At 33.3% G+C, this 9,523-nt stretch overlaps 1 protein-coding gene across 1 annotated transcript in view; it reads right to left on the reverse strand.

Moving 5' to 3' along the window:
- LOC145248955 (uncharacterized) overlaps positions 1 to 3,170 on the reverse strand; it is a 129,061-nt gene extending 125,891 nt beyond the window's left edge. The window contains exon 1 of the mRNA XM_080110758.1: positions 3,034 to 3,170. The gene's annotated coding sequence lies outside the window, so the exon portion shown is untranslated. The remainder of the gene's footprint in view (positions 1 to 3,033) is intronic.
- Between the last annotated feature and the right edge of the window lie 6,353 nt (positions 3,171 to 9,523).

The raw sequence follows: 9,523 nt of genomic DNA on the forward strand, positions 1-9,523 counted from the left end.
CCCCCTCTATTATCTCCTACCCCAAAACCTCCCTCTTTTTTTCCGTATTCCTCCTAAAAACAATTCTTCCTAATACTAACCAACCATTTCTGTAAGGTCTGACGAGGCTGTTAGATCGTAAACACGGTCCAACATCCGAAACATATGTAACCAAACAGTTAAAACAGTAATAAAAAATAAAACATATATTTGCTCTGCAAGTATTACCCAATATGTATATATATATATATATATATATATATATATATATATATATATATATATATATATATATATATATATATATATATGTATGTATATATAGGGGGGGAATGAAAGGAGAAATACAAAATTACATATTCATCTACGTTTCGTCTTTATTTAAAAACTTCCTCGAGATGATTGATTGATTGATTTGAAAAATATAAAATAAAATTACAATATTTAAAAACAATTGTCTCAAATATTGAACTTATATTTTAGTATTTCTGTAAATTAATCATCCCGAGGAAATTTTAGAATAAAAACAAACTGAGTATAAATAATTTTTGGCTTTTCTGTTTTCATTTTTATTACGTTGGAATATCATTTCCGTAACAATAATATATATATATATATATATATATATATATATATATATATATATATATATATATATATATATATATATATAAAATAACATAATGTCAACATAATGTATATATATATATACATTATATTGACAAGAAGAAATGATGTATTTTTAAATGAGTATTCGTTAGAATACCTTTACTTTATATATCATTTTAAAAGGCGTTTTTCACTCTATCTGATCGTTTAAATTGCAATCGTTTTAAATCAATTATGTCTATTTTCGGAGCGTTAAATACAAGATGGAAAACATCACAAATTTCCTGTTTCAATTCAAGCTAGGCCGATAAGCTGCTTAAACACTTCGCAATATCAACGGAGCGTTTGGTCCAGGAACAACTACTGAACACACAGCACAATGGTGGTTTAAGAAATTTCGTGTCGGCGACGAGAATTTTGAAGTTGATGAGCGTAGTGATCGACCATCGGATGTTGACAACGATCAATTAAGAGCCTTAGTCGAAGCCAATCCACGCACAACTGTTCGAGAATTTACGTTTGAATTAGACGTAACGTATACGACGATTTCCAACTACTTGAGAGAGATTAGAAAGACAAAAAAGCTTGATAAATAGGTGCCACACGAATTGAACAACCAAAAGAAACGCCGTTATGAAGTGTCATCTTCCCTTCTTGTATGCAACAAGAACGACTCGTTTCTCGACTGGGTTGTGACTTGCAATTAATAGTGATTTCTTTACGACAATCGGCGAAGCTGAGCTCAGTGGCTAGACGCCGACGAAGTTTCACGACACTTCCTGAAGCCAGAATTGCAACAAAAAGAAAGTCATGCTGACTGGTGGTCTCCGACCAATTTCATCCATTACAGTTTTTTGAATGCAGGCAAAACCATTACGGCGGAGAAGTACTGTTAACAAATGAATGAAATGCATCAGAAACTTCGACAACAACACACAGCATTAGTCAACAGAAGCGGCCCAATTCTCCTCCCCAACAATGGCCAACCGCACGTTGCTAAACCGACCTTGCAGATGTTGAACGAATTGGGCTACGAAACTCTGCCTCATCCGTCATACTCATTAGACTTCTCATCTATCGACGACAACTTTCTGCGTGAAAAATGCTTCAAAAACCTAAGCGATATCAAAGACATCACCACCAGAACGTAAGATTTTTACGTTATTGGCATAAACACACTTGTGCTGCGTTAGCAAATGAGGGTGCTTATTTCAGTCAATAAATTTTTGTTTGAGTCAAGATATGTTCATCTGAATTTAAAACGTCGGGTCTTCTACTAGTATATATGTATGCACACACACACACACACACACACACACACACATATATATATATATATATATATATATATATATATATATATATATATATATATATATATATATATAGGATATTTCACCAACCCTTTTTTATTGGAGGTATTTTGTCGAAAAATAAATTTTTACTCGTAAATTTCTGATTTACAATCTTTATTTATACGAATGGTACATATATATATATATATATATATATATATATATATATATATATATATATATATATATATATATAGACTTGTGTTGACATTTTTACCTAGATATTAATCTAACGAAATTTCAGTGTTTGTAAAATAGTGCTCAATAGCATGTAAATATAGGTCCAACATTATTTGCTACATATGTGAATACATGTTAAAGCTGCAGTTTCGTTCGAAATCGAGTTTCCTCTGAACTACGAATCAACTTAAACTTCAAGTTGATCCATATGCACAAGAGGCTAGATTTCGAACGAGATGGCAGCTATAACATGTATACATATACGCAGTCAATTATGTTTACATAAATAAATATATTTGTACCATATATATGTGTGTGTGTGTGTGTGTGTGTGTGTGTGTGTGTGTGTGTGTGTGTGTGTGTGTGTGCACTCACGTGTATAAATTCTGTATATTCTCTTATTTTTTTTCGATTGGAAACGGCGATAATTCTGATGTTTGATAACACCATAAAACTTTGGTGTGGTATTAAAGCTAAGTATATTTTAGCATGATTACTGTGTGCACACACACATACACACGCGCGCACACACACACGCGCGCACACACACACACAAACAGACACATACACACACATACATATATATATATGTGTATATATATATATATATTACATTACGAGTTTATAGAAGTGAGCAGCAGCGTGTTTAATTACATATGTAAAAGCATACTACTTTACTACAAATATCCTAATACGTCAATATGACCGACCATCGATACATGCAGTTTCCCGGAAACAATTAAAATCCAGCCCGTTGGGCTAAAGAATACAGAGCGTAATGAAAGTGGTTATTCAAGATAGATAGATAGATAGATAGATAGATAGATAGATAGATAGATAGATAGATAGAAAATGAGTGCGTGGATGCGTGAAAGAAGGGTGCAGGTGAAAGCGAGATTTGAAATCTTACCTGTGAGGTGCAAAGTGTCGGTGTAGCATTCTCCGTGGAATAAAGACATTTTGTTCGTAAGCTCAAAGAGGAACGACCGTCTAAAAAATTGACTCCACGTTTTTAGCGTTTAAGCTTCATCGTCGCCACAACAACAAGACGCACACGCGTTGGGGTCTGCTTTACTCACATGTGCGCGCACGCGCTCACATACAAATAAATAGTTGAGACCCCTCCCATCCCGTTTACTCCATCAGTAGCTCCCTTTCCACAACTCACGTTCTTCTTCACCTCCTCCCAGCCATTCAATGCCAAACCACACCCACCACTGTTTGTTTTTCCTTTTTACATTCGCCGTTTTCCTGTAGATGGCACAAAGTCGTCACCGCCTTGTTCCTCTCATCTTTTCCGGTCATCCTCATCGAAACATCCTCATCCTTACCAAATTCGACCCTTTCTTACTGTTTTCTTTTTTCTTCTTTTCTTTAGTCATCGCTTTTTTTTTTCTTTTCTCTCTCCATTTTTTTCTTTTGTCACTCAGATCACCAACTTTTACATTAAATTACAGCTACGAATTAAATACCCACCGTATGACGTCACGTGTATTCTGGTATCGTAGTCCGCCCTTTCCCCCTTATTTCAGTCATTACTTTCCTTCTCCCTCATTTTCTTATTCTTTTCTTTTTTCCTCTGGTTTTAATATGTTCTCCTTTTCATTCATCCTTTCCTGTCGTTTCATTCTTTTTCTTTTGATTTATTTGTTATCAGTTTATCTGTGTATCTATCGATGTTTATACACACATCTCCTCCTCTCTATGTCTGTGTCTGTCTGTCTCTATCTATCTGTCTGTCTGTCTGTCTGTCCGTCTGTCTCTACCTCCGACACTCCCTCTTTCTCTGTCTCTCTCGCTTTCTCTCTCTCTTTCTCGCTCTCTCTAGTTTTTAATTTAATCTCTGATAGATTTATTGAAGAGTCGTGGAGGGGCAGAAATCCGAAGTTCACAGTATTAACTCTAGCGTACCTCAGGGATGCATCTTAGGCCCAACTCTCTTCCTGATCTTCATCAATGATTTACCAAATTACATTCTGACATCTATGTAGATGATGCTGCCATTTATGGCAACACTTCAAAAGCCGGCAATGATGAGGATCTTCTGGTTCTCTCTTTCTTCTGCACCACAGTTGTACAATCGGTTAAAAATGACTAATTACTTTTATGCATTTAAAACCTAACTTCTATCTTTTCATCACTAACGCTCAAATCCCTACTTTACCACGATTGAAATGAACGGCGCCCGTCTTGAGCAACCACGTTGCTTTGGTAAACTTCTGTGTCTGATCTTCATTACATTAGATCCGTTGTCATAATCACTGGTAAAATGGTTGGATTATTCCACCATTCCAGAAGGATCTCACTCTTGACGCAAGCGTCAAATACGTTCCAGGATGGAGTATTGTGCCATGTCCGAGGAGGAGCTCCTAAGAATGTCTCGATGATGGTGACTCTTTCCTGTCTTGACAAGATACAAACCATCTTCGAAATTTAATGGGCGATAACTTTTTCGCCTCTCTGCCTCCTCTTTCCTACAGAAGAGATGTTGCTGCTCTATCCTTACTTTTATGGTAGATGCTAAAGTGAACGCTAACCTATGGTCCATCCTCTAAAACGTTCATAACTAATATTCGTCTAATTACAACTATCGCCAACAATTTCCCTATTCTCTATCTTTGCCTAAAAATAAACGAAAATTCCATTCTTTTCTTGAATTGTCCATTTATTGAACAAAATACCGTGGGTTTACTTCCCAGCTGACTTGTCAATGTGAATAAGTTTCTGTTGAGTCGCCCTCTTAAATAACTAAATCCTACCCAAGTTTCACAATTACTGATCATCATGGAGTTATCTTACAAATTAACACTCATCAACCCTTATCGTAAAGTGGCCTCCTGGCATTGACTTATCAATAGCGATTCTTAAGTATATATATATATATATATATATATATATATATATATATATATATATATATATATATATATGACTACTTCATTTAATCACATAAATTAATATACGAAAGTATTATTTTATGCGTAAACTTTAAGTATTTACTTCAACGGTGTAGAAAATAGTAAATAACAATAACCAACTGGTATATGACGCCATACAATCAAATGTTAAAAACAAAATTTGCAAAACATTTCTCGATCTCATCAAAAAACACTTCCCCGTAACCAATCTCTTGCACAAAATTTTCAATAAAAATAACCTGAAGTTATCCTACAGCTGCTGCGAAAATTTAGAGTTGATAATTAAAGCATATAATAACAAAATATTGAATAAAAGCAATGAAAACAACGACAAAATAAACAATGAAAAACGTGGACATCATGGCAAAAATAAAACTAACACAAAGAACATATATGTAACTCATAGAAATAATAATAATAATAATAATAATAATAATAATAATAATAATAATAATGATAATAATAATAATAATAATAATAATAATAATAATAATAATAATAATAATAATAAAACCAACTCCAGACAACGGCAACCATAGTACAAATAAAAATAAAAATACTAATAATGAACAAGATAATGCAAATGTAAATCTTGCAACTTCGTCTCACCAAAAGCATAGTTTACCAGGCCACAATATTTGCGGAAGAAAATACGAATAACAAGAAATATTACGTAGATATGAATTCCTTAGATTTCAAAACCCGATATTATTACCACAAAAATACGTTAAAAATAAAAAAAACACCGAGTAAAAAAACACTAGCAAACAAATACTGGGAACCCAAAGAAAGCGGACGTTCTCCGGTAGTTGAACAGAAATAATAAATGCAAACAAATGAAAAGTGTTGTTTTTTTTTGTTGTTGTTTGAATAAAAAAACAATAAAAGCCAAACATTTTTCCATCTACACGGAATTATTTTTTCAAACTAGAAAATTATTAGGATTACCAAATTATTTTATTTGGTGATAGTCTGTTTAAACAAACTATTTGTTCATGTTCCAAAGTTTTTAGGAGCAAATAATTCTAAAAAAGTTTTTTTTAAATCGATGTTGGAATAATTATTCCAATTAAATCAAATTAAATATGGTATCAATATAATAATTGTTAAAATTTATTAAATAACAATTTTAAATAGAACACTTAAAACAATACTCTCGCAAGAAATATTAACTAAGGTACCGCTATTTAATAAAAATCGATTTTTCTTAATGTAAGAATGAGATGATCTCTTAATTGTATAGTTTGCAAGAATTATACGATGTATAGAAATAAATGAAAGAGTAAAGTAGCGGACCTTTTGTATATATTGCTCAAATTGTGAACAAACAAACGGACAGGAATAAAAATTGTTGTTTAACCACGTTTCGACCGACTCATTCTCTGGACTTCTTCAGGTGATTAAACACGCGATAGGAATGCCTGCCTAATTGCTTGCTGCTTCATCACTTTATATATATATATATATATATATATATATATATATATATATATATATATATATACCTCGTGCCAGAATTATATGCAAATCGATATTTGTATTCTAACTCCCATAGTTTTCAATAAAAAATTGTGAAATTTAGCACGTTATATGGCAATACTAACACAAGCGCAGAGCTAAAATTTTAAGCTAATCTGCACAATAATAAACTATTGGCAGCCATTTTGGTGATGTGCATTTTTTTTCGGCGTGCCAACTTTATATGCAAACCAATGCCAAAATATGGTGAAGTGCTAAAAGATCATCGAAACATTGATTATTCTAAGAATTTGTAAATTGAGAACAACAATAATAAAGAACAAACAACTTCAATATGGTTTCATAATACAATTAATATCTTATATAATTGCCATTTTTATTGACAAGAGCAAAAAGCCTTTGGTCCATTGAAGATGTCAAACCTTCGATTTCATTTGATGAAATGTCTTTAGCAGCAGTCAGAATAGCATTCCAAAGGTCATCCTTGGAGTTGTACTGCCTTCCTTCGGAGTAAATATTTTGTTTAAAGATGCTCCACAGATTTTCGAAGGGATTCAAATCTGGAGAACAGGCTGGCCATCGCATTATTTTCCCATGTCTGGCAAAACCCCTCACCAAATAATCAGTTGCTATCCTTGCAGAATGAGATGGTGCATTATCATGCATGAATATCATCTTTTTCTGGAATGCCAAATTCTTCTTCTTGTGCCAGGGCTCCAAGTGTTCCTTGGCGAAGTCAATGTAGAATTTGTCGGTAATTTTCACTCCATCTGCGACTCTGAATGGTCCTACCAGCTCATTGCCAATGATTGCAGCCCAGAACATCACACCACGACGCCTTTGGGAACGTAGACCCTCATTATGGTACCATTCTCCCCTCCACCCATCGGGTCCATCAAGGATCGCTCAACACTCATCGGTGAACAAAACCGTTTGAAAATTCACCTTCATGTAATCTCTTGCCCACTCCATCTTCTGTTTCTTGTGGATATCCTTCAACTGAGGGCGGACCTTTGGCTTTCAAAATTTTGCAATCGTCCTCAGGATACGGCAATGAGTTGATTTGGGCATATCAGGAACGCCAGCTTTTTCAAAAACTTGTTTGCTAGTTTCAAGTGGGTTACGGCGAACTTTTCTCTTGATCTTGCTCATTGTTCGACGTGACAGATATGATTTCTTACGAATTTTCCCTTTATCAGAACGTCCTTTGCAAAGTTGAGGGTTAGTACAATATTTTTTGATTGTACCATGATCACGGTGTAATTCGTTGGCAATTTCTAAGGTGGAAATCTTATTATGGAACCTTTGAACAATTTTAGACTTCTCAGCTTGACTTCAAGCACCTTTACATCCCATCTTGCATATAAAGTTGGCACACTGAAAAACTGGAAGTCACCAAAATGGCTGACGTTTGCTCACTATTGCGCAGATCAGCTAAAAATTTTATATATATGCATGCGTTACTGTTGCCATATAATGTGCGAAGTTTCACAAATTTTCATTGAAAACTATCGGAGTTAGAACAAAAATATCGATTTGCATATAATTCTGGAACGGAGTTAATATATATATAATGCCATTCCGTCTAGGTTTAACATTGGAAGACTAAATAAGAATACAAAATTATATTTATAAGGCCATAAACTCCACTGGAGAGAGGCGTCAAGCATCTACGGTTCCGAGTGAGCATTGTCTACTGATAGCGCTTTCAAGCAGGTCAGAGGATTAGTTTTTATGTTTTGTTCTATATGCCACACACACACACACACACATACACACACACACACACACACACATATATATATATACATGCATACACACACACATACATACATACATATATATATATATATATATATATACGGGATGAATATAAAAGAAGATTTTATTATGAAATAATATTTGTAAAATATGTTTTAGAGTTGGTGATCTCTTTATGTAATTGTCACATTTGTGGAGTTGCTCAGGTTTAGGTTTTCATTAATTTAGGGTCAAATAAAGCGAAGATTGTTCGTTGACGTTTATACATGAAAGGTTAGTATCTGTTGTTGTACTGTGTTTAATCTTTTCAGTCCTTTAGAATGAACTAAATTGACGTTGTAATATATTATAATGTATTACTTTCTAAAAAAGGAAAAGAAAAAGGAAGGCAATATTTTAATTGTTCTAAAAATGTTTGGAAAAGTGAGTATCTCATTAACATCCTTTGTTGTTTCTTAATTATTTATTGGTATTATTATTTACTGTTATGAAATGTGATCTGGCGTATGAAAAAGTAATTACATTTGTGTTGTAGACCCGTGCTAGGTGTCACAAATGAAAGAAACAACAAGTAGTGTAAAGTGTATATATATAACATGCATTTATCATAAAGAATACAGGAGCCACTAAAGTGGTATGAGTGGAACGTGTTCGTAGCATGCGGTTAAACATGGTATGAATTTACTCTCTGAAACTAGTGGTATTTTTAGGACTGGTTGATTCCACAATTAGCGGTGATTTGTATCCAACAACAATTTGTCTTAAAAGGTAAGAGAAAATATTGTGCTTTTTAAAATTATTTTTGACTGCTATTTGCTTTTTGCTATTCCCTGTTTCGTCTGAAATAATGTATTTGTCTGTTTTCTTTTCTTACGAAGATGTTCTAAATACCGCTGGGATGTAAAAAGGAAACAAACATCTTAAATCCTCATGGTGCAGAGCACAACGAAAAGACAAAGCGAAAAAAGAAACAGAATTATTCATAAGCTCAATGATTGCCATGAAATGTAAACTGATGCACGAAAAAATAAATATTTGTCTCCAAATTTAAGAAGGGACATAATGTATAGTTTTACTATGTTTGAAATAATATGTTTATTTTTATGTTCAAAGGTTTTAATCAATGTACTGTTATATTTTGAAAATAAATGTTTGTATGTGGTTTTATTAAAACAATATTTGTCAGAAGTGATGAAACATGTTTATGTGTGTTTTAGTCTGATAATAAATCTTTAAATGGAA

The sequence above is a fragment of the Euprymna scolopes genome, chromosome 27, assembly GCF_053919585.1.
Source record: "Euprymna scolopes isolate OS-2025 chromosome 27, ASM5391958v1, whole genome shotgun sequence".
Classification (NCBI taxonomy): domain Eukaryota; kingdom Metazoa; phylum Mollusca; class Cephalopoda; order Sepiida; family Sepiolidae; genus Euprymna; species Euprymna scolopes.